General features: G+C 43.7%; 1 protein-coding gene across 2 annotated transcripts in view; it reads left to right on the top strand.

Annotated features, from left to right (window-relative positions):
• Positions 1-15546, top strand: part of foxc1a (forkhead box C1a) — a 152944-nt gene extending 137398 nt beyond the window's left edge. Inside the window, exon 4 of one of the 2 annotated variants that reach the window (XR_009797773.1) lies at positions 15056-15546. The gene's annotated coding sequence lies outside the window, so the exon portion shown is untranslated. Of the gene's footprint in view, positions 1-9819; positions 10084-15055 lie in introns of those variants that run through there. The other variant, XR_009797775.1, reaches the window with a different exon arrangement.
• The last annotated feature ends 10579 nt before the right edge of the window (positions 15547-26125 follow it).

Here is a 26125-nt window from a genome sequence, read left to right as displayed (position 1 = left end):
ATTCTATATATTTATGGAATGCTTGGAAAAATACTTTTGAGAGGGCAAATTTCTGCATCTTTCCTAAACTAAAAATGAGTGTTTCCTGATTAAGTAATATCATAGTTTCTAGAGATGGTCAATCAGGGGGGGGGTTATTTTCTGTAAGGTCCAATCATCACAATCATGTGGAGATATAATTACCTCACCTCTATATATCACCTATGGGCATGAGCTGTGAGTCGTGACCGAAAGAACAAGATCCCGGATACAAGCGGCCGAGATGAGTTTCCTCCGCGGGGTGTCCGGGCTCTCCCTTAGAGAACGGGTGAGAGGCTCGGTCATCAGGGAGGGGCTCAGTGTCAAGGACCCAGATGAGGTGGCTGGGGCATCTGATTCGGATGCCTCCCGGGCGCCTCCCTGGTGAGGTGTTCCGGGCATGTCCCACCGGAAAGAGAGCCCGAGGACGACCCAGGACACGCTGGAGAGACGAAGTCTCTCGGCTGACTTGGGAACGCCTCGGGATCCCTCAGGAAGAAGTGGCTGGGGAAAGGGAAGTCTGGGTATCCCTGCTGAAGCGACTTTCCCCATGACCCAATCCGGAAAAGCGGTATATAATGGATGGATGGATATGGAGATATTTTTTGAAAAAGAATGATTTCACTTTCTGTATGCAGTGTGTCTCAATCATTTGAACAGATTAAAGCATTTGACACTGTTGAAATTGATTGAGATGTACCTGATTAAATTATTTTACGCAGATTATCGATGAAGAAGGTAACCCCAATATCTGGATAATGTAGTGCACTTCTACACCACAGTGAATTAAAACCTCAATAACATTTTAAAAAGAGCACCAATGTCAAAGATGTGCCTGTATTGTTTGTAATGGTATTTTTTTGTATCTTAAACGCTATGCAAACTCCACCCAGTAAGGCCAAAATCGAGACTCTCAAGTAACAACTCTCAAGTAAACCAAATGGTAAAGTGTCATTAAAAAGAATTACCGGAGTTTCCACACTATAAAGCGCACCTTCAATGAATGGTCGAATTTAAAACTTTTTTCATATATAAGGCGCATACAATAGACGCTACAGTCGATGCTGGGGTTACGTTATGCATCCATTAGCTGGAGCTGCACTAAAGGCCCAATATTGATCCATAAATAAGGCGCACCTGATTATAAGAAAATGAAAGGCTTTTAGGTGCGCCTTATAGTGCGGAAAACCTGGTAAATGGCAACGTTCATCACCAGCTTCACAGTTCCATCAATCAATTTGAAGCCGCAATCACGACTTTGTTGCATATTTTTGTTCACTGGTGTCAAAACGGTGGCACGATCGCCAGATCTGACCCGTCACACATTCATTTTATGTGGTCTGCAAAAGCAAGTGAAAACAAAGCAAGTAAAAGTTACCTCTTCTAGTGTAATAATGTTCAGATATTTGAAGCATTTTTTTTTTTATTTTCAATTTGTTGTCTACACCGTATGTAATTATAGGAGGTGATTAATTCATTTATATGGGTTCACATAATTGTACTGGTTCTCTGAGGGCAGTCGCATCAACGATGTGGCCGGTGACAAAATTGAGTTTGACGCCTTGGCTATTATCGATTTGGTTATGACACAAAATCATTTCAATCATTTGTAGCAAGACGCACTCAAGGATAAATATAACAGCGGTGACTTCATTTCACTCCATAGACTTTAAATGGGTGACACCGACTTAGGAGTCTCTGCTTGACTTCACCCTGAACGTTCCATTTGATTGTCAGGTCTGTCCCTCTCAGCACAAATGGATAAATCCATCAGTGGTCCTGACCAAGAGGACTTATCTCCCAATTTCCAGTTGACCTTCCTCCAAAAAACCCAGTGGATGGATCACTTCTGTCACCGCTTTCCTGGCCTGTGAAGGTCTGCAACAAGGCCTGTACAGTGAGTAGCCTCACAAACGCTCAATAGTTGATTCACATCAATGGCGCCACGCCCTCTAACGGACCTTCTGTTTCCAGTGGGCATTTGGGGTAAATACGCCCACTTCTGTTTCCCCAAAATGAAAAGCTGCCTCTGAGAGAAAACCGAGGCGCAAAAAAGGTTTTCTCGGACGTGTTGAAATGCACTCCCGGCGTCTCAAACTCAAATTCCAGAAATGGATTGAATTGGAACTTCAAATTTCAACACCTCGCGGAGGGAGTTTTCAGATTCCGTCATATGTCTCGCGACGTGTTTGCTGAACGAAAGCATTTATGCTGACCTCCGGGAGACTTTTGGAGAAAGCTGCGACCCTCCTTGCTGCATTCAGGAGGTGTGAAGGTAGCTGTCGAGCTTTCCCGTGCTCGGGATCTGTCCCCAACAGCAACAAGAGTGGCTGTGTGCCCCCCTGCAAAAAAAAAAAAAAAAAAAAAAAAATGCACAAAGCACGACCTGTGTCCTGAACGCGCAGCGTGTCAAGCAGGTCCTGGAAGCCTTGTAAGAAATACGTGTTCGCTGACAGCCTCCTGGATCTGCCAGTCTGCCGAGAGGAGCGCTTCAAACCCTCGTGCGGTTCCCTCAGGCTGATAAAGTGCTCTGATAAGCGGCCCGCTTCTGGTGAAAAGTGGCCCTGCCGTATATAAAAGGGCGACTTGTCTGCGCCGAAGCGCAGCTGATGAGGCCCAGAGAAGTCGAGCAAAACCTGCTGGAAGCAACGAAACGAGGTGGGGGTGGTGGTGGGGTCTACAAGAAAGGTTGAATGATGAATTGGGCTTGCATGCATGCATATGCGTGTGTGTATACCACCGGCTGTGGGGGAAGGGGGCGGGGGAGCGGCTGTAGAAAAAAGGGGGAGCCCTGCCATGTGTTTATGTTGACTAATGAGCTAATTACCCGAACCCTAATCTAGCTCAACTTGTGTCATTTCACAGGAATGCTGCAGCAGTCAAACGCTTGCAGATTATGCCTCATTTCCTGACAGTTAAAGCAGTACAGCACTAATTCCTGCACACACACACACACACACTGCCATTAAACAACAAGTGGCCCTCCATTTGCCTCTTTATGTATTTACGGTCACCATGACAACAGGGTTAAAAGTTACCTCTACCTACCGCAAACCTTTATTATTTGGCAACGAGCGACCCTAGATCAACGACCTTTTTTTTTTTTTTTTTTTTTTTTAATTTAAACACATTTTTTAAACAAGTGTTTTGTTGAAGTTGGTTTTCTCTTATTTGAATCATGCCTTCACATAATTTATTAAGTTTTGATACATTGGTCTGTATGCAGTCCGTTATCGGAAATGTCTACCTCTGCATTTCACAGCATGGTGAAAATTCCATATACATTTTATGAGGTTTTTGATGCATGAAACAGCAGCAATATTGACCCACGGGGACGTTAACCCTTTCCGGGCATGGGGTTTGCAAATTTGCAACAGGTTTAATATAATTGAAAATTTTAAATCCAGAGCATCATTTTCTAAAAGTAATGGATTTTTTGTCTATGCAAAATTTTGTTTGGTCCAGAGAGGGTTAATATGCATTTCTATCATGTGCTGAACTACTGAAAGCATTACAATAACAGAATGATAAATCATTTATTGTACAGACTTAATTGCAGTAATTATCACAACAATGAAATAATAACTCCCAGCCTTCCAGCGTTTGGCCGCCAGTCGAAACTAAACAAACTAACATTGGCAGTCAACATTTAAATACTACCCCCTGCGCCCCAGGCACACAAATACATTTCACAATTTACCCCAAAAATAGAACAACAACTATTAAATACACAAAAGAAACCAAATACCTCACAAGGATAAACTTCATGCAAATGGTCAAGTCAACTCATCCACTCAATGTTTCATATCTGGGCAAAAAAAACAAACAATAAATCATCTATCTACATTCAAACCATACATTTTTGTTTAAGGCGGGCGGGTGTTGCATTTCCAATCCCTCCAGTAATAAAAAAAGAAAAAAAAAGTGTTAATGTTTATCTATTCTCCGGCATTACGTTTTGCCCAAAATTCTACTGTAGTACCTTGAATGAGAATCCTCGACTCAAGTACCGCAGCGGCAGAAACTTTTCAGTGAGTCGGTCTTTTTCTGGAGCAATTGTTTTTCCTTAACTAGATGAAAGTAAAACCTTTTGATGCGAAGCAGGCCAAAGTTTTAAGGACTCTAAAGGATGACGTCAATTTCAGTTTCGTTTGGAAAGCATGGGAGGTCTCCTCGCGGAGGTGTAAGTGGGGATTTAACTCTCCTCCACACCCCCTGTGGTCATCCACTACCCCTCGCTCCCCCCGCTCCCCCGGGGTACACCCTGCGCGACTCCCCCTCAACGAGCTCCCATCCATCACTGCTAAGATTTCACTTTAATAGGTGGTCCTCTTCCTCCGTTCACACATCTTTATGGGAAAATGTTGCTCCGCACAACGAGGAGGCAAATGGTGAGAAGTTGACCTCTGTTTTTCCACCGAATCCGACAGGCCCCTTTCACACTGCTGCCATTTATTCCGAGATTTGGCAAAGAGCTCCCGAAAACGTGCGTTCTCGCGGCCGTAGCTACGTCGCGCGTTCAGAAAAATAGCGTACGCTGCGACGATTGCTTTCAACACAAAAGGAAGACCCCGATCCTGCATTGATACCTTAATTGGTGCACATCAGCAACAAAGATCTGATTGTCAGCAATCTCTAAAAGATTCACGCGAGGTATTACCCTGAGGTCAGAACCGACGAATCGTAAACATTGAATCTGTTCAGTGTTTACAATTGCAAATCCTTTCGCTCCCCGCAAAAAGCCTAAAACGCACTGGAAAAATTATAAGGCAACATAATTTGATCAATTCTAAACTATGGAAAACACATCGGTGTTTAATTTTTCAGTATGTTTTGCGTAACTTGCTGTTGTCTAACAAGCGGCTGATCAGAAACAATCGCAACAGTGAGACCGGAAAACTCACAGAAAGGCATAAAAGTGGACGTCCGTTATTGGTTGATAACCGCATCAAACACTTGGTGAACATTTTTTTTTTTCTATTCAGCTCCTTGTTGGAGAACAGCAGGTTTTTCCAGGACTGATACATTTAAAAACTGGACATGTGGATTTTAGTTTAGAAAATTCAAATCAAGTTCAATCAAGTTTCCAGCGCATTTTAGGGTGACTCTGAAATTTCCTCCAAAGTCTGATTTCCCCAATTTTCTGTGAGTACGTATATGTGTGTATGCGGTTAAGACCGAAGTTGGGCGAACCACTAACTGTGGCATTCGACGGAACAATAGCCACTTAGGAAAGAACCGGAAGCTTATGCTGCTGTCGGACATCAATAGAGGAGCAATTGCTTGTCTTGAGTGTTTGGAGAACGTCTGATAGGTCATTCACTAAACTTCAAACGACAAGAAATGTTCACAAACTCAAATCTGGTTACATGATGAGATTCCTTCATTCTTCTTCTCTGGCTTCTTTGCGTCTCACAAGTGAGTTTTGGTAGTATAATCTACATCTGGCTTGCGAAGGATATTTGCGGTCGTCAGTGGGAGATGCTGTCCTGGTCATCTTGACTACTTTCCACATTATAAGAGCAGTACACAGACACGCACATTTTTTCCCGTCTTTACAGCATTTGCGGGGTCTCTACTCTGCTAATTTATTCTCAATACATAAAACCACACACACACACAAAAATTCACCACACATCTACAAGCTAGTCCTCCAAAGCGGATGACACATAAGCTAAAAAAAAAAGAAGTCAATGACTGGCAGACACGACCCAAACTTTGCTGAGAGGTTCTGGAGGAACCGTAAAAATGGCAATGTCGTCAATAAACAGACTTGCTTTGCAAAATACTTCTCGGCATAACGGCATGTGTCTTTTGTATTATTTTTAAAAAAGAACATTAAGAAGTTTGTTTTTAGGTTGCTTCTTTGATTGGCTACATTTTGCTTCATGTTGCTTTTCTTGGTGTAATATCTCAGGAAAACTTTCCCCACACGCAGAGATTTCCAGTCAGACCTGTTCGGGGCCCAGTTGCCTGGATCAATCCACTTTTAACGCACCTCAGCTACAAGCATCAAATTTTACGATGATACGCCATAAGGTGTTTGACGACCTTAGTCGCAAAGGGACAAAATCGGTACAGGACCAGCCCAATTGTCTTCAACCATTTGTGTACCGGGCCTAAGATGTGTGGGCCTTGCGACGTGAAAAATCCATCTGAAGGTACCCCTTGTGGAGGGTCTGCGGATGTACAGTTTCGCTGCTGCGTGCAAGCCGTCAGGCTAAGCCTCGCAGTAGCCTTTCCTTCCAACAGAAGGCCGTTTGGTTGATGTTTAACAGGTCTCTGTTTGTTTTTCTTCTGGTCCCGTGTGTGCATGTGAGCCCGGTATAAAGGCCCGCGTCCTTTTGAAGGGGGGATAGCACCAGGAAAGTGAGGAGGTGGGGGAGGTTGGGGAAGGAAACCTCGCTTTGGTGTTTTATATATCAACAGATTGACTTCCCTCAAATAAAGACGTGCTCAGTCTGGAACAAGCCCGCTGGCTTCCTGTCCAGAGGAACCTCCATGTTGGAACAATGCAGCCCTTCGGGAGTGTGGAGATGTCACGTCTCGGAGATCTTTTGTTTCGGCGCAGGTTCAACATGAATCATCTCTTTGGAGTGCTGCTGACATCTGAATGAACCTCCAGTACAATTCAAATTGAATACAGTGAATTCCGGGACATCTTTGGACCGTCGGCTGCCACCGGGTCAACGTAAAAGTGTTTCCTCTCAAGTGGCTTCCTTTTCACTTTCTGCAACAACGGTAGCCTCACGCAATAGAGTTGACGGTAAAGACACTCCCCGCAACTGAATGATGGACTCGAGTTCATCTTGCAGCTTCCAAATCTGCCAACAGCTTGTCCGCAGAGCGAGGACAAAGGCCTCTCTTTGACTCCCCCCTGTCCGCCATGCGGACTTTCTCACTCGCGCTGCCCCCTCATCAAATTACAGCCCCGCTCCCTCCTGTCGTGTTGGCAAACAAAGGTCTTAAAGCGCACTCACGGTGTAATTGCCTCTAATCTCAGACATAATGTGCTCTTTCATGTCGACTGATCGCGGAGAAAAGGGAACTGTTGTTCCCGCTGACCCCCCTCCCCCCACACACTTTCGCCTCCTGGACCACCATTTGTCCTGCTTTGATTTCCATTGTGGCCGAGCGGGAGTTGTCGATTGTGACACAGTTGATAAAACCTCCTTCGCGCGGAGCGTTTCAGTTTATCTTGCCGCAGTACGGCTTGGAAAGCCAAAAAGCTGTTCTGGTTTGTGTTAGTTGAGATGGGAAAAGTTGTGTTCATTAGTGGAGAGGACTGCAGACTGCTGCGCACATACAACGGCTGAGTACTAAAGAGAAGAATAGATGGGTAAATACATGTGAATAGATGGATAGACAGATATTGCACATCCAGTATATGGATAGATTGATAAATGGACTCGATACAGACTGACCCTGCGAGCAACCAACGCACGACCCGTCCGACCAGTAGATAATATAATGCATTTTTTTATATATTTTTCCTCTTTGGAAAATTCTCTTTTTTCTGATAGATCTATTTGTCTTTTGTAAACAATATTTTGTTGATTTGCATTCATCCATTTTTGACATTAGAAGGATCAGAATCAGGTTTATTGGGTGCACCCTGGGCTGGATGATATCCATTTGCTGCGTATTTATTCGAGACTTTTTTTTTTTTTTTTGGGTTAACCCATTCGTGGGCAGCGTCCCATTTTTGGGACACCATGATTTTCCCGCATTATATCCTTCAGTATATGAAATTATTTAAGTGTTTTAATCTGATTCTGATCCTGGTTTTTGGGACGGTCTACTAAGAAAACCCAAGTACCCTCTCGGCGGCAGCGTCCCATTTTTAGGATGAGATTATAAATTAGTAAAGTTATCATATAACTTCACCATAAACAAAAAAGAAGTGTTATTTCCTTGATTGTGGCCTGTTAGGAGACTTTTATCTCGATAAGGCAAAAAATTGCCACCCTGCCCATGAATGGGTTAAATTAGTTTCTTACCTGTGATACAATAGGGAAATTGGAATACTACGGTGACCATACACCAATGAAGGGTTGTTGAAAAGTTGGATATGGTTCTTGGGAATTTCTCCGTTGGAAATGTGCAAGATGGGAGTTGACTCTGCTCAAGTAAACCACATTGCTCCGGTGCAAAATGGGCGAAAGCGGTCGGGTGACAGTCGCATACCAAAGTGAACTGTCCTGCTTTACATTTGCAAAGACTTCCCTCACCCCGGCTGATGCACCTCCTCGGCGTGAGCACATGCGGCGGGATTCATATAAGCACGGTGGAAGCGAGGCAAACGTCTTCTGGTGGCGCGGTAGTCCTCTTCCACCTTTGGCCTGAATTCTCTCTGCGGCGAGCATCAGGCAGTCTGCAGCTGGAAGTGTTTTCTGCGGTTTGGCCAGGTGTCTCTCGCCTCTCTGCCCTGCCTGCACGCATTCAGGCGAGCACGGGACGAGGCCTCAAAGCGAGGCCCGTGCGGGAGGCAGGAGGCGGGAGGCCGGAGGGGGGAGCGGGGTTTGGGCTCGGCTGCCCTCCGCGATCTGAAACGTCCCGTCGACCCGCCTGACCGGTGGTCGGCTGTAACTGATAGGAGACGAGCGCAGCGCCCGAGGGTGAGGGGGGGAGGGGGGGGGGTTAGAAGACGCGTGTGAGCGTGTGTGGAAAGACCGGCAAACAGGAGAAAGCGTGGATGGAAAGATGGAAATTTGGAAGTACGGGCAGTCGCTTTGGTTAAAAACACGGAACAAATTCTTTCATACGCTACGGGTAGCGAGCGCCGCGTCTGATATGTGTCATGGAGAGTCAGCGTGGAGCACAAGATGAGATGCAGTGCGCGTCTTTGCGCATTCAGCTGCGGCGCTTTCAAGGGTCCGGCAGTGCAAAGTCAGCTCGGTTTGCTTGGTGCTTGTTTGCCCGTTTTGCCGGCTTTCCTTTAAAAATCACTTTGTTGTGCGTTAATGTCATTACGTTGCGACGTGCGCATTTTTTGGTACGTTGTGACGTTTGCATTTGTGACTTGTCATGGAAAAACATGTAGCTTGGGGATTTTTAGTGGGCTTTTTTTTTTCCACTTTTTGTTGTCTCTTTGACTCGTCATCAGTACGGGGTCATGGTCTGACACATCCAGCAGATGGCGATGTGTTATGAAAAGCTCATTTGACAATTTCTATTTTAATTGCTGCTATTTTATGGATCCATCATATAGATGTAGTTTTATTTAGCAGTCAGGACAAACATTTTGTCAGAACTCCTTTAGGCTTATGAGCGTTACATTCCGCTTGCATTTTGGACACCCAACACATCCACCAGATGGCGCTGTGATGATGGCAGTTGGTTACCCACTTCTCTAATACACGTTACCGCCATCTACAGCCCTGGAGCCGTCGTTTAAGTTCCGCAACATAGTATATACAGCAATTTCCTTGATTATTCAGCAAATAAACCCAATGAATCCGGCACACGCCGGAGGCGGGTCGGCATGCTCCGAACTGGGCGGCCTTGGCGGAGGTCTGCGCTCTCTTGAGCGCCATCCCAGTTTAAACTGTGAAGGTGGAATATAAGCAGTATATTTTGGGATCGTGTGGCTGAAGCAGGCCTGACTCCATCACGCCTCATGTGCCAGGGTCTCTCTCACACACACACTGTTACGTAAGACAGCTGAGCCCATCCATACTTTGGTGAACAATCCTGACGTGGACCAAATGGGGAGGTTCACGGACTCGGCTGGGGTGTGAGGTCAGATGCTGACCAATTTTTCATGGAGCACTAATCTTTTTTTTCTTTTCTTTTACAAAGGCGTCCACTTGGGCGCGGAACGCTCAGAATTCACTTGCCGAGCTTCCAGTGGCTATCTGGCGACGTTCGTCGAAACGCTCGACCGGGCGGAGTGGACAAGCTCGTCGGGGTCCGAACTCCCACAGTCGGCCCCTGCGTGCGCTCCTCTCCAGAAAAAAAAAAAAAAAAAAAACATGGGCTGCTCGCCCCGACCCAAATGAAATTTCATTTCTACTCCTGTGGGGTGGGCAAAGTATGGGCTGCGGGCCAAATATGGCCTGCTCTTTGTTTATTTGCCTCAAATTGCTGAGTAATTGGAAATGAATTCATGGTAATTTCTTATCAAATAATGGGGTAATTGATTCACTGTAAATAATAAAAAGAAATTTCTAAATAAATGTCATTTTTATTTGATGAACTAATCAGTTAATTGTTTTTTTTATTCAACTATAAATATATATTTTAATGAACATGGTTAGAAAAGTAATTTTTAAGTATATATTATCCTAGGGGAACACTTGGGCGACCCCCACCACCCAAACGTGGTATAGAACTTATCAAAAGTTGCTAAAAAGTGTAATAATAACTTCACACTAATAATTTGTTTATTACATTTCAAGGGACCAAAGTTGCAGCTATCACAGCTTTTATTCTTCTGGGAGGACTTTGGGGTATTATTTTCAGGAAAATAAATAAAAATAAAGATAGTTTGAGGGAAGCAATGATTGCATTTTTTTGTGGAGGTTTTTCCTCACCAATGTCGATTAAACAGTCCTTTTGGGATCTTGCAAGAAAAGGGGGGGGGGGCTTATAAAGAAGTGTGTATCATTGTTCAACATGTCTTGAAAGATGGAGAATCAAAATTCAGGGGGAAATAAGAGAACGGGACTAAGTCCTGAACCATTGATGTAGTGTGTCCGGATACTTTTGTCCCTAAAGTCCACGGAAAGTTCTTTTCCTGACAGAGGCCAGCCACGCTTTGCATTTGCATTTACTCCGAGGACTTTCTTTTCGTTGGCAGCAAAATGTATGTTTGTATTTATTTTCGCTAAACGTGGGTTAAAATTAGTCATTTGCAAGCACAACAAAACAAGACGAAAAAAAAAATGTGTGTCAGTGTTTGGGGGTGTGTGTGAGAGAGAGCGCAAAGTGGGCAGACGCTGTTTAGTCTGTCCGCATCCCAAATTTTTCATCCCACGCGCACAAATGCGACTGCGTGGCCGCATTTTCTCCTTGTCTAATTCTGTCTGACGTGCGCGCTCGTGCACGGGGGGCGCCCATTGACACGCACGCGCACACGTGAGACAGTCAAGCAGCAACGAAAAATGTCTCAACTTGTGTTCGTGTGTTTGCTTTAATACTCGTACGATGATGATAATTAGCAGTACTTAGATGTAGTCATTATTATTACTCACGTTCTTTAGTATTTAGTGAACAAGATTTATTATACTTTTGTGCTGTATGTTCATAAATCAGATTTGGCCTATTATTGTTAGAAAGAGAGGGTCATTTAGACATCATGTTCTTTCAGATTTATTATTTGCTGTAAGAATGCATATCACATATTGGTCGTCTTATTACGAAGTAGTTACTGTTTTGCATGACAGTGTTGGTGAATTATTTGAGGAGAAGGCAGAAGTTTTTTTTAGATTTCTCGTTTCCTTTCACATTTTGTTAATAAATTGCATTTTGTCAGTGGTGCAAGATAAAAATAAACCCGAGGTTTGAACACTGCAGCCATGCAACTTCAAAGTTATTATATTGGGATTTTTTTTTTTTTTTTTTTTTTTGCGGTAAAACTCCTCGTTATGTTTGGAATATTTTCCGTAAATGTTTTTTTAAGTTGTGTTTTCTTAAGTGGGGGAAAAAAAATCTGAAATGTCCTGTTTATGTAATCTTATTACGCATCAAAACTGACATGTTCTTGTTTGTTTCATTCAGTGACATAGAAAACTGCAGCTAATTGTATTTTTATTAGCACTTTTTCATTCAGTTTAAGGAAACTTTTCTGGAAAAGAATTCCTTCTCTTTTCGTGACCACATTTTAATATAAAAAATCCATGAATGCTTTTTTTGTGGGGAGGGGGGGGGCCTTCAGCTGAGAATTTTATGCCGATTTACTTGAATGTAAAAAGAAATAAAATAAAATCCTTATAAATTCACAAAACACATACGAAACATACGAAATAGGTTAAATAAATGTTAATATGAGAGTGCATTAAACGACATTTAAGAATGAGTCCACCACATTATTATTTTGTCGTTTCACAATACATTGAGCATTTTTTAAAATATTATAGATGTTATTCTATAGGATTATAGAATTAAATTACTAAATCGTGAATATATCGCATGTTGAAAGTGGAAAATATATAATACACAATTTTACGAGAGGCTCAATGGAGACAATGTGCAAAATGTAATTGTAATATATTGTTTTTCAAACGGCATTAACATTTATTTTGAGAAATGAACAAACAACTCATATGAGCTGAATGGGAAAATGTTTGGGAGGTGGGTCATCAGCCTGAAAATTGACGCCTTCATTAGAAATAACAACAATGTCATATTTTATTTGTAGTGGACTTTATCGGAAAGAAATCTCAAAAGGGCCACGAGGGAAAAAAAAGAACGTATGTGTCATTAAAAAAATACAGTGTACTCGTATATTGATAAAACTTAAAAATAACAAACGAATCAAATTTTGATTTTTTTAACCCCCGCCCCCCCACCACAGTAAGAAATTCTCAAGAAAGTTATTGTCACAAAGTCGTAGAGGAAAGAAAGAAAGAGACATGTCGTCTGTCGATTTCCATCCACGCGGAACGTGACAGCTAGCCGTCGTGTGTCACGGAATTTCTTTTGCTGGTGTGCCCACGCACGACTGCACTTTAATGACACGCCAACGCATCCGGGCCCGCCACCCCCTCCCCAAAAAAGAAAGAAAGGCTTGACGTGCAGAACATCACTGAAGCATATTTTCATATGACCATGTCATCACGCACCTTTTGTTTTTGTCATCATATGTAAATAATTTTGCATCGATTGGCTTGCATGCGTTATCTCGACTTGGAGCAGTTGTCAATCTGTGGCCTGCAGCTAAATAATAAAGGGGAAAAAAAAAGGGGGGGGGGCACACAACCTGACCCCTGCCCCGTGCTTCTTATTGTTTGCCTGCAAGATCCGAATATGTGTGTGTGCCCCCGCGCGCGCTTTAAAATCACTCCCATCGTCGCAAAAAAATGAAAAATAAATGAATAAAAATGCTGACCCGAAGAAAACGAACATTTTCTCCCGTGATATGGCTGACACACATTTTAAGAGTGTACTCGAGAGGAGTAAATTCGTGTTTTGAAGTCAATTTGCTACTTGAGAGGCGAATGATTTGAATGGTCCAAATCTCTTACCCCAGGCCAAACATGCTGCTTGGGTTCCTCGAGACTTCATCGCTGCCTTCTGAATTTGTGAGCAGTGAGCAAAAAAAAAAAAAAAACAATGCCAGGGAAGGAGCAAACCATTTCTAATTGTGTACAGTGAGAGCCCCCAGTTTTGCGTGCGCGGTACAGTATTGTTCGCCCGGCCTGCCCCCCCCCCCCGGCACAACACAGCACTGCACGGCACGGCTCTCTGCTGCCACCTGTCTCTCGGTGGTGGAATGAACCTGCAGAATGTGCTGTGTAACAGTATTCAAGCACATTTTTATTCCGCACACTTTATATATATATATATATATATATATAATATATATATATATATATATATATAATTTCATTGCAATATTTCTATATCCTTCAACTGATATAAATATGACCTTATTCAGCAGGGCTCCTATTTTTTCCCCACATTCCACAAATGTCCCCTTTTGCCATTATTCCATACTTTTCCGCCAGAGAAAAACAATAACATTGTAATAAATTCGTAAATGCAACAAATGACCCCGAGCTGATCGTTTCAAGTGAAGAAACCCCTTCTGACGTCAAGATTTTAAACGTTCACAAAATTTCTTGGGAGTTCCATGTCAATGAAAAAAAAAATAAGTCACCGAGAAATGAGAAAAAAAATCAATCAATCTTAACTTTAAAAAAATCTAATTTCTTCTACTTTTGTCAAATTACTGGAGAAATTTAAGTTCACCATGCCAACCAATTCAAATAAATTCTCCATTGTATATGAAGACTTTTAGATAATACTTGAGAAACTGAATAATTCACATTTCCTCAACCCATTCAAATAATGCTGAACAATAAACTCCTCAAAATGTTTCTATGACACAATTTCCTCATTCGTGGAGAGAGACGATTTCTCAAATTCACACACACACACACACACACACAGACACACACACACACACACACAAATATCCATCTTATTTCATCACAATGAGTGACTTCAAACTTCAAAATTGAGTCACAAATTGCCCGCGCCTCTCGAAAGCCGTTATTGTTTTTGTCTTGTTTTAAATGAAATCTGCCGCGCACAGCTGTGCTTTGATAGGAAAGCTCCGCAGGAAGCCATTAAAACCCAACACAAATACAAATCAGATGCCAAGATTAAACCAATCAGATGCTTTGTTTCAAAATAGGCGCCAAATCAATTAGTTTTTTCTTTTCTTGTCATGTACTGGAAGTGTACAAAGAGGTTATCCACTGTTCAAATCAAAACATATAAACGCTCAATTTTGAACTGCAACGATGAATGACAAATGTCTAATGACTTCGTTTGCGACCACTGTTGATATGAGAATGGGAACGCGGTAAAACATTCAGTCTTGACGCTAACGACGACAAAGTGGTGAGTGTATAGTGAACCCCTGTCCATTCCGTGAAATTATGCAATATAGCAAGACCAAATCATTCAAATGTGAATTTTACACCTCCCTCGTGCATTGAGTACATTTTTGATATTTTCAAAACACATTTTAGATGTATGTGAGTACTCCTCCAAAATTGCAGGGCTAAAAAAAATATTGAAAAGTATGTACGAATGGCGTGTGAGCGTCTGTGTGTGAGCTGTGGCTGACAGCAGCTCCTACTTGAGTGTGCTCGTTGTATTTGTGATTTGCTGAGCTGACAGGCATGTGGGGGCATTACAGCAAGCATGCTGTTTAAAAAAAATGGAAAAGAAATCACCATGTAGCGCATTTTAGGCCTAGCATAATGACGCCATTCGAGGTTTCGCTGTATACTAAAGCCCTGGATCATAAACAACGGCCGATTATGTCATTGTGCTTCCTCTGATTGCTCTTTTCTTCCTGCAGGCTTTCCCGGAGGTTGTTTTGTTTTGAAGTCGGCCCGTTGGCCCTCCCGTGCGCTCACACAGCTGACTGCCGGACTTCAAGTGCAACTCCATCCTTCGCGTCTATCGGCAAGGCACTCACATACCGAGGTATTCCACACCCCCCCCCCAGCCCCGGCGGGGCGCGAGGCTGTTGATTTGTAGCCGACGAGGCCCAAATCTGAAATCCGCGCAGCTGTGTTGCTCATCACCGACGGACGGCGTGCGGCGTTCCGTTGCTGTGGCACGAAAGGGCCGATACGGTAGGAGGATGGAATGCCGCGCGCACATGTGACAACACTTCCCCGACCGCAAACTATTGAAAACAGGCACTGATTTAGTCATTTGATAAATAGCTTCGGAGTGAGTTAGCGCTTGGCCTAGGAGCAAACATGACTCTCTTATTTGAAGTACAGGAAATGAGAAAATAACGGGACAAAAAAAAAAAAAAAAAAGCATCCCATGTTGAGAAAAATGAGGGCAGTCTGGCTGATTACATCGCGTCTGAGAGCTAAAAATGGATGCGGTGATGTGCCATAGACGCAGATGGCCCATTTGAAGACTTTTGTTATCATTCAAAATGACGCTTTGGGCTTAAATTGACATTCAAAGCTCTTCAAAATGCCACATTATCTTATTGTGGAACCCCCTTGACAAGCAAATCACATGATGGAAAATACTATACAAGAACTGCATTTTCTTTTTTACAAAACTCAAAGAAGTCTAAATAAAAATGTCTCTCGAGTTCTTCAGAAAATACACAAAGGCTAAAGAATTACAGCACACTCGTCATACTTTTAGTTTCACTTTCACACGATCTGTTTTGATATATTTATTTACTGTATTTCTATATCCTAAAGTCAACCAGAAGAAAGATCCCTGACAATATTGGAATAAATATTTAACCCAAAGGACGTGGCCTCCCCCGATTCTGACTGGAGTCGCAAAGCTTCTAGAAAGCTAGAAAGTACATTTCTTGTAACCATACATCCCAAATTAGCTCAATTATTGCAAATGGTTGCATTCAGAATGATATTCGTTAAAAATTGTGGCGAAAGCTCCAAATCCTTCTAATAACTAACAATAAAACTCTCTCGTCTTCACAAACATTTACTTGCTTGAAGATTTCGCTTTCCTACGACTTACCCGACCGCTTTTTCCTTCCAAGTGCTTCGCTTCTGTTTTGCACGGAGTCCACCATTTTGTGGGACCCGTGACCTGCTATTTTAGTCCAGCGCTATCGGACTGTTTTCCCCAAATCTCTAAAATTCCCTTTGCTTCTCATGCCGTGAATAATTTCAACTGCAAGCGAAGGGAAATCATGTCAAAGCGACACTCTGTGAATTCTCACCAGCAGGAGACGAATGACAAAATGTGTGCGGGATGAGCATCTTTTTGTGGGGGGTATTTGAGCTCGTCCGGCTTCCTGTTCCCGGCGGCGTCCCGAAACTGCGGCCCTTGAAAGCAACACCTCCTTCGCCGCCGCTCTGTTGTCAAAACAGTGATTGACTTCCATTTGATTTTCCAAAAGCCTGCAAACTCCGGCGCGGAACCTCTGTCAGCGCCAGCCGACCAGTTATGAAAACAGGATTAGTCACTGCGGCAACACGTCTAACGCAGAAGAGAAAAATGATTCTCGCTCAACTGACGGCAGTAATGACACTGCTCTATTTGTTTTAATATTTGACGAGGGACAACTAAGCTGTTCCACTATTCCCCGTCAACACTTTTTTTTTTGTTTTGTTTTTTCGAGGGGCTGAAATGTGCCAGTATGAGGTTTTAAATCCTAGCTGGAGTGATATGTAACGGGAGAGAGTCCAAACACGAAAAGGGTCAAGGGTGTCAAGTGACTGAGAATTTCTTGAAAGAGGGTTTAGCTCGTAGCGCACGTGACCGAGTCGGCTTAATGATGTGCTTGACGCGGCAGACGTTGAAAAGGAAGACAATAGATGTTTCTTTTTACAAGTGGTTCCAAAGAAAAAATGGCTAAAAAAAAAAAAAAGCATCATTATTGGAAAAAAACAAATGAGGAGAGTCTCAACGTACCGTTGTAGCATTAGCAACTATTGTCAATGGGAAAGGCTCGCTTGTAAGTTTTCTGTCCTAGACAATGCAACGTTCTTTGAGCAAGGCAGGACTCACACCTGAACCTCCAGTAAAAAAGTTCCAGTAGTCTATTGACCCTGAGGCATTTCCACACCTGCAGATGATTTGGAACTGCCTCCTAAAGGCCAGAAGATTCTCAAAGCCTTCTCCGCTCAAGGCTACACCTCGAGCTTGATTTCATCCTACGTTTCTCCTTCCATTCTTTCTACCCCCCTCCCCAAAAAAAAGTCTACATGGAAGTTCACCGCTGGTTATTCCAGAGAATCCCCCTGATGCATGCCCGACGGCTACTGATGGCTCATGCCGCTGCCCTCCAAGGCCTCAGGTCACATTCAGGTGGAGCTTCTGTGTGACGTCCCAGGGCGACAACAGCAACCACGCCGGAGCCCTTTTTTTTTTTTTTTAACACCTCGGTGACCCGGCGGCCTCAGACAGTTGGCCCATCCTGCACGCCGCGGCTTACTCTGTTTTTAGAGATCGTCTCATCCGGTCCGTCGCCGTACGTACGCTCTGTACCGAACGGATATCAAAAGAAACACGGAGCGTGAGGTGAGTTGGGGTGAAGATACGTCCAAACAAAGGGAAGAAACCAGAGATAAAGTGTCAGACAAAGATGTAATAGCAGTTGCAATGAAAGAGGCGTTATCGGTACGGCCGGACTCCTGGCCATCGGGTCAGAAAGGGTGTGAGGCATTAACTGGCACGGCTAAGAGCAGGAGCTTGTTAGAAAGCGCGCGGGGGCCATAGGAAGTCCTGCGCCGAGAAGATAACAGTGTGGGAGTGCTGGAAGGGGGTGAGCAGGAGTTGAGAGAGTAACAGTGCCCTCAGCCCTGCCCTGCTTTCCTCTATTCACTACAGTGCATCCTGTCTGCGCGCTGCTCCTTAATGCCTTTTAATGAGCCACTAGTGAATCTCTCGCCTTCCTGCCTTGACACAACATGGCAGGCGAGGCAGCGAGCGGGAGGGAGGGCCCTTCTCCTCGACGCGTCGGCCAAGGAACGGGGCTGCGGGGAATGCGGATCATTATGAAGAAGGTTGTACTGCAGAAGTCTTTGGTGACACGTACATGTGCATGTCTAGTGCATTTTTCTTCCAAATCAAAACCCAATTCTTTTAGGATAATGGTGTGAGTCTGAAATGATAATCAGGTGTCATGAGATCACAGTCGCTCATTGTAAAATAAAAATGTTGTTAGATTACTGCGGATTTTGGCGATCGGGGACAGGACTGCAGCTCATCTCATCGTGCTTCTTATTTACCCGAAGGTAAAACGGCTCCAACAAGGTTTCGCATTTTTGAATCATTTCTTTGTAAACAACCATCTTGGCAGCAGATTGGGAGGTTAGTACTTAGCCCATAGTGATACGAGTTTACGCTGCGGCATCAGGACTACGAGGGAACACTTCACTTGTGCAATAGCCGACGGTCTTTTAAATAGTCTGTGGCGTTTATAATGGAAGTAACGGCTAAAGCTACACAGCTTGTACCGTCTTTCACTTGTGCAAAAAGTTGTTTCAACGTGGCTGCGCTGTGAGCTCATGGGAACCGTGCATCCGCAATTTGTCGGTATCACGAAGTGCATCAGGATTTGCGACCGCTGTGTGTGGACTGACCTTTTTCTGTCAACAGGTCGTTGAGCCAAATGGACCTTTTGTAATGACTTTAACAGGCTTAAATGTTGAAGATCCCATCATTAAACCTAAGAATACTTTTATCTCCGCCCTTTGACGGTCAGCAGGGTTCATCATTTGTTCTTATCAGATTGGTGCCGGTCCTGTCAGTGAATTTACTCTCCCATGAAATTGCTCATAGCAAGGAGATTCAATGGCTGCTTTCTGTCCTGCAATTGAAAGGCAACGAGCTCTGGGTGCACCCCACATTTTTCCCCAAGTCGCCTGGGTTTGGTCACTGTTCACATATGATCCCAGGTACTATAGAATGGTGGCTGGATGGATGGATGGATGGATGGATGGATGATATTGCAGGCTCGAGAACTGACGCGAGTGAGACGCTGAAACGCGACTCAAGAAAATCCAACGCAAATATGTTTGCCCACCAATGACAACTAATTCCAGAGTCAAATCCCCTCTACAAGTCCTGTGAATGTCTCTCCCTTGATCTCCCCGTCGATCGCCAGCTATCCCGCCGGCGCAGACATTCCTGAAATCAATGTCGGCCCCTTTTCTCATTCTCTCAACTATGCACCAGGCAGAATAGAGAGCTGACCTCAACCCTGTTCAAAAGGAACCTCTAATCCGGGGACCTTAACTCGATTACAGGGTGTCAAAGGGGATCAGAGGGACTCTCTCACCTGTCATTTTTCACCAAGAGGAGCTACAACTCGAAGGCGGAGGAATACTGCCAGTCTTGCTCAGGGGGGACGTAAGGTTACTCCAATACTGTAGGTGGCGCTGTGCCCTCATTCAGGCAAAAACTGAGCTCAATCACTGAACATAGCTTGGGGATGCGGCATCTGTCTTTAAAAAGTCAAACTTTTAAGGAAATTTCCATCTTGCACAAGTATCAGCAATATTGAATATACGACCTACACAACCCTTTGTTGGCAAACAATTAAAATAATTTTTTTTTTTTTTTGGGGGGTTTGTTTTTTCACCAGCAGGAGTGCTACTAGTTTGAAAAATGGACACCACAAAGTGATAAAATAACACGTGATGGTTCATTTCTTCACATCAAAATCAGACCTTATTCAAATGTCTCTAACAATAGAATTTGCATCGGATGTCTGCCGTGTCAACGGCCGCTTGATAGTTTGACTTCATCTCTACTAAATACACCGATTGGTGACGCAGCTGATCAAACAACACAAATAAATACAGAAAAAAAACACCAACAAAAATATTGTAAATCTATAGTGTAAATATTCATCATTCAATGATCAAAGTAAAATGAAAACTTGTTTTTGTACCCCAAGCAGTTCCCTGTAATTGTCCCCTGCTCAGTATTCTACTAAAGGGTATTTAGTGTTTTATTGGTTTTCTGTAATGTTTTATTGTTTCCCCTCTTGGATTATGACATTGTTTTATGAAATGAATAACAGTTTGGCCAAGCCCTGCATTTTTTTTTATGTTTTAAAAATAAATTTAGATTGGTGGGAAAATAACTGACAACTGTAATTGGCCTCATTTAAATAAATTGACTTTTGGCGTCGAAGTGGAATTGTGCATTTGGACCTGTGGTGTAAATCCAGCGATTAGGCTTGTGGCTTCACGAGCTCATCAACATTGATTTGAACCTCTCTGTGCATTTGTTGCGTGCCGTATCATTCATTTCCCAACGACACACACGTTACCTGTTTTGTAATTATTTTACACACCAGCGGCGTATTCGTGCTGTGCGTTCCGCAGCGGGTGGACCAGCTCAATGGTAGTTTCCTGCTAAAAAGTCACCGTTTGGGAACAGAGAGACAAGGAACATTTGTATTTCTTTTCTATGGCGGTATATCGCGGTGGTGACAGCGACAGATGGCGATTAGCTTAGCGGCGGTCATAAAATCCACGTGGATGACGGCCGATGACGGCAATAATAGCTCCAGAGGCGCGCAAGTAGACTTGCAGGTGGAACACAAGGGAGGAAGTGTGCGTATCCATGCAAACACCTGAGCGTCTTGGCGACCCCCGGAGGAAAGCTCCTGGCCGTCGGACGTCCCAGAAGATCCCCCTAATCAGTGGGAACAAAGGGGGGACGGGACGGGCTTTTTGCGACTTTCCCAAAATAGCACCAGGGGTGTGTGCGCTGTGCGGGGAAGGATGTAAGAAATCTGATGCAATGGCTTGAAGCATGAGTGGGAACGCAGCGGTTCTGTCACTCAGCGTGTACGGGAATGGCAGTGCAATACTGTAGTATGAAGTATCTTGTGTGCTTTCAATAATTGTGCATGAATATATACCATCTGCCACGTGAATGTAAATTTGATTACCAAACAATTGCTAGCTGCCGATGTCACCTCTTACAAATTTGACCAAATTATGTATTCCGTGGAATAGTTAAGGTTGAGAAAGGAAAACAATCCTTCTTCTGGATTGCTTTGGTGCCATCTTATGGCATCTTAGTGCCAAGAAACTCTGTTGAAGTGAGGGGAGGAGCTTCGTTTCGACAGCCCATTGCCCCGACTGAAAAAAAATAGTTTGGTCTCGATATTGTGGCATTTATAAGCAATTTTAGGGCTTCTGGGGGTGGAGGGGAGGCTTCGTTTCGACAGCCCATTGCCCCGACTGAGAAAAAATAGTTTGGTCTCGATATTGTGGCATCTATAAGCAATTTTAGGGCTTCTGGGGGTGGAGGGGAGGCTTCAGTTCCTCACAGATTTTCGCTGCTTAGACGTGAACATGCCCACACTCAAAAATCCAACATCTATCTTAAAGATTGCTGAAAAATGACTTTGAAATTATATTATATTGTATATATGTGTTTGGGAATAGTAGTTTGGGGTATATTTAGTGTTTCAACAAAACTTTATTTTTTTTGCTTTTGGAGTTGGATCGTAAATAGCAAGACTTCAGCTTGATTAAGTTAGGTTCTCTTTTTTGTAAGCCGGGTCGCTGTCATGTGATCGTTCGCCCGCGTCATGTTATGAATGCGATCTCGTCGTAAATCTGTTTCCGCGGCACGTGCACGCTTCCCAATAAGCTACTCTCATCATCTCCTCCGGATTGTTTTCCCCGGTAAGTCCTGATGGAGCGAAGCCCGACCAAAGCAGCAGATGATAAAGTGGACAATAAGTTGGGAGGCCACCGCGTCCCCCACCCGCCTACCGGCTCTGCTCCTCCCATCGCTAACTACTCTGGAGGCCACAGATTAGGCCTCCTGCATTTCCTTTGGAAAACAGGCACAGGACCCAGAGGAAGCTCCTGTCAGCTGTGCTCACTCACCTCCCCGGCCTCCCTCACTTTCTGTCTCTTTTTCTCTTTCTCTCCTGCGCTCGCTCGCCCACTCAGGGAAGAAATCCAGGCCCCTCTGCAGGTCCGCGCCTGACACGCGGGGCCAATCCTTGTCAAGCTGCTGAACCTTGTCACACTGACACCCTTCCTCTTTTGTTACCGCCACATGCAAAGTACAGGATCCCCCCCCCAAAAAAAAAAAAAAAAATCACCGCTACCACGTAGTGTGAGATAATTACAGGAGGGAACAGTCTCCTGCTGAGGAACATCCTGGTGCTGTGCTGCCAGAGCACGTGGCTCAGTTGACCAACAGTCACTGACTTTGGGTGCGCCCTTGACTTGGAGAACCGAATGCACAATGAAGGTCATCAGACACGGCTCCACCCCGATCGTTAGAAGAAGACCTTTTCATTGTCACTGACGGCAAAGCGGTACACGTGTTTCACTTTGGTGGAGGCAGAATCGGTTCAGTGCCGCCCTATGACGTGCTGCGATTGGTTATGTCTCTCTATTTGTGCCCTGTGGTTGAATTGCAACCAGCCCTCCAGGATGCATGAACAACTTTTGCCCATACTCAACTTGGACAGGCTCTCTGCAGTATAGAGCTCGCGCACGTGACGTCACCATTTTCACGGCGCCATATTGTCGGTCAAAAAGAGCTGCTCGACAGTGTGGGGGACATTGAACCGGAGCAGAATATTCACAATGCCCGAGACTTGTTGTGCTGTTGGTTGTTGAGACAGACATTCAAAGAGCTCATTCTATGGAATGCCAGCTGCAAAGACGGGAAAAGATCGATGGATTTCGGCAATTAAACGTGATGGATGGTTCAACGTGTGGCCGCAACTCGCTTCCGTGTACGGGGGCTGAAGCCTATCCCAGCGGTTTATTTTCTTTTTTTAAATATGTGTTGGAGTCATTTGAGAACAATGCATATTTAAAAAAAAAAATAAAAAAAATCTGTCACGGAGAAGTTTACCGTGTGGCCGCAGCACACTTCCTTTTTTTTCCAATCATAGTTAATGAAAAAAATATGGCTTTGATAAATATAAATTACAGTTTTGCCAATTTGCTGCCAAAAAGAAAATCAATTAATAAATGTAAAATATCATCATAAATATCAGTTTCACAAAAGATGTCAAAAAGCAAAGTAGTGTCATTGGTAAATACGTTTTAAAATGTGGGATTTGGCACGATCGATATTTTTAGTGCACCTAATATTTTGGCAGTTAAGCGGAACACCCCTGAATGTAATGAAATGTACACAACAGAAACAAAATGAATAGCACGATAATAAGTACTGTAGAGTGAGTACATCTGTGACGGCGTCAGTCCGAACTGGGCGCTGATTAAACTCTGGTATTGGACCTCTTGAGGTGTGCCTAATGTTTTGGCTAACAAAACACTGGAGCCATTATTGGTGTACTTTCAACCCTGCTCGTGAGCCGACTGCAGTACATTTCCGTACACAGTGTCACATTGTCAGTGATTGACATGTTTAGATGTCTTCGGGGGTCTCGTTGCAGTTCAGTTCAGGTGTGCCAATTGTAGACATGCAATCCATTTCAGAGGGCCGGGGGGACCGTAGATTCTATTTCCATCCTCAGCCGCGGGCAGTTTGGATCTCCTGCGGGTTCGAGTACGGAAAGCCAAAGTAGGTAACTCTCTCTGTCAGCCTGCGGCAGGCTGAAAGCTGGCACAACGTGCCCTCGCCACCGCAGAATGCAACCGCAGGTAACGTTTTCCTGATGCTTTGCCAGCCTTTGAAGAAATGCCACGCGCTGAGGAAAACAACCCCCCACCCCCACCAATGAAACCCAAAACGTCCTTTCCGCCAAGACTGCCGCCGATGTCGTCGTGAGCAGATGGAGGATCTCCTGGAAGCACCAGGGTGCGAGGATTAGGGCTGTCCGCAAAGTTTGAACAACACTGGACCTTGTTGGATCCAATCAGGGTTGCTAGAAAGCAGACGCGGATCACTCGGACCCGCAAGTCCTGTTTTGGACGCTGGTTTGTTTGCCACGAAGGGGAGAGCGTGTGCGGCTGTCGGACCGCTGGAACTTGGCCACGCGTCTTCCACAGGAGAGTTCTGTTCCGTATCCTCAGACGTATCTGACACGTTCAAAGGAAAATCCCCTCGTTGGCTCTCAAAATGTAAAAGATATAAAAACACGGCAGGCCTAGTGCTTGGACCAATTAACCTGTGGTGCGGGGGTGGTTTTTAATCATTTTTTTTTCCTAACCTTAAATGTTAAACTTATTCTATATTTACAATGGCAAATGTTTTGTGTGTGGTTAAAAAAAATAAAAGAAAAAAGTTGGGCCAATCCACGGGCTCCACAGCTGTATCGGGAAATGGAACAACGGCCAAGGAATTGACAAACAACTCGTTGTGGTGAGTGTTTGTATAACGCGTCACAAGTCATTCATCATTGTAAAAAAGTACAAACAAAAGTTTATAGGCATTACCATACCAATGAACAGTTAGTTTTCTGTGTATTCTTCGACCATCAACTTTTTTTTTTAAAAAAAAAGGATGTTTTCTGAATGGCCTTTGGCCTTCACAGGTCAGTTGTGGTACCAGGGACAATTCTCGGACCAATTTAGGGGTTTTCTGAGCTTCCAGTCAGGCTGTGGTCTGTGTATACATTTTGTTTGAAAGAGAAGCAAAACACTTTTGAGGAAAGTTTGTCCCTAAATCGGTCAAATCTGAAAAAGGTGATCCAAATGAGCAACAGCAGAGGAGGAATGTGTTGGATTTATAAAACAAACATTGTAATCATGTAATTCATTTCTGGGGGACGACAACTCATTTTGATACAGCAGTACCACTGAATGCACATGAACCGTACAATATATACATTTTTCTTCTGGGCTAAACAAGCCTTCTATTGTAATAAAAACACTAACAATTGACCTTGTGCTTATTTTTTAGACTTTTATATGGAATGCAATTTACAACAGGTAAGGTCAATGAGCAGAAATTGGCTTTTGTGAATTATTGGAATTCTCCTCCCTCTCAATGTGTCCTCATGGGAATCATAATTTGATAATTTGGGGGCAGGGAATTAACAAACAAAAACTTATGGCCAGCCTGTCATTACTTGTCAGAAGCATCAGGCTTTTAATATTATCACAAGCGCATGATATATCATCTCGCGTCTCTCTTTCCAATTCACTTCGCTAACTACTAACAGCTCGAATTAAATGCAGCAAAAATGAAGACTGCTGATGGTAAACAGCCAACTGATTGCACCATGACCGAGGAAGAGAGCGCATTGCTCTCTGCCGAGGTACGGTTCCCCTTCTTTTGGTGTCAAAAAGGGCATAAAGATGAACGAATAGATAAATAATCTTTCAATTTTTAGAAGAGCTCTGATTCAATTAAGGGGTGCTCGAGTACCCATCAAAAAATGGTCCGGAAATGCACACACTTGGAAAACCAAAGCAAATGTATTTGTATAGCGCATTTCATACACGAGGTAACTCAATGTGCTTTACATGATTAAAGGGATTTGAAAACGAAGAGATAAAACATTTAAAACGGGATAAAAACAATAAAAATGACAAACAAAATATTTCAAAATAAGACAATTAGAACCGCATACAGTGCAGGTAATATGATCAAAAAGTGGATATATTCTAAAAAGCATGAAAAAACGAAGAGTTTTCAACCTGGATTTAAAAACATTCCCACTTGGGGCTGACCTCACCTTTGTTGGCAACTTCTTCCGTTTGTGTGCAGCATCATAGCTCAATGCTGCTTCACCATGTTTGCCTTTCACTCTGCGCTCCACTATTTGACCTGAGTCAGTCGATCTCAGAGCTCGACTGGGTTTGTATTCCGTAAGCATTTCTTTCATGTACTCAGGACCTAAATCATTTAGTGATTTCTAGACCAGTAGCAGAACTTTAAAATCTATTCCAAAGCTGACTGGAAAGCCAGTGCAAGGACGTTAGGATTGGAGTTATATGCTCTGACAGTTTTGTTTTGGTCAGAACGCGAGCTGCAGCATTCTGAATGAGCTGCAGCTGTTTAATACTCTTTT

Source organism: Syngnathoides biaculeatus, chromosome 13 (assembly GCF_019802595.1).
Source record: "Syngnathoides biaculeatus isolate LvHL_M chromosome 13, ASM1980259v1, whole genome shotgun sequence".
Lineage (NCBI taxonomy): Eukaryota > Metazoa > Chordata > Actinopteri > Syngnathiformes > Syngnathidae > Syngnathoides > Syngnathoides biaculeatus.
This window is presented reverse-complemented; position numbering and strand designations above follow the sequence as displayed.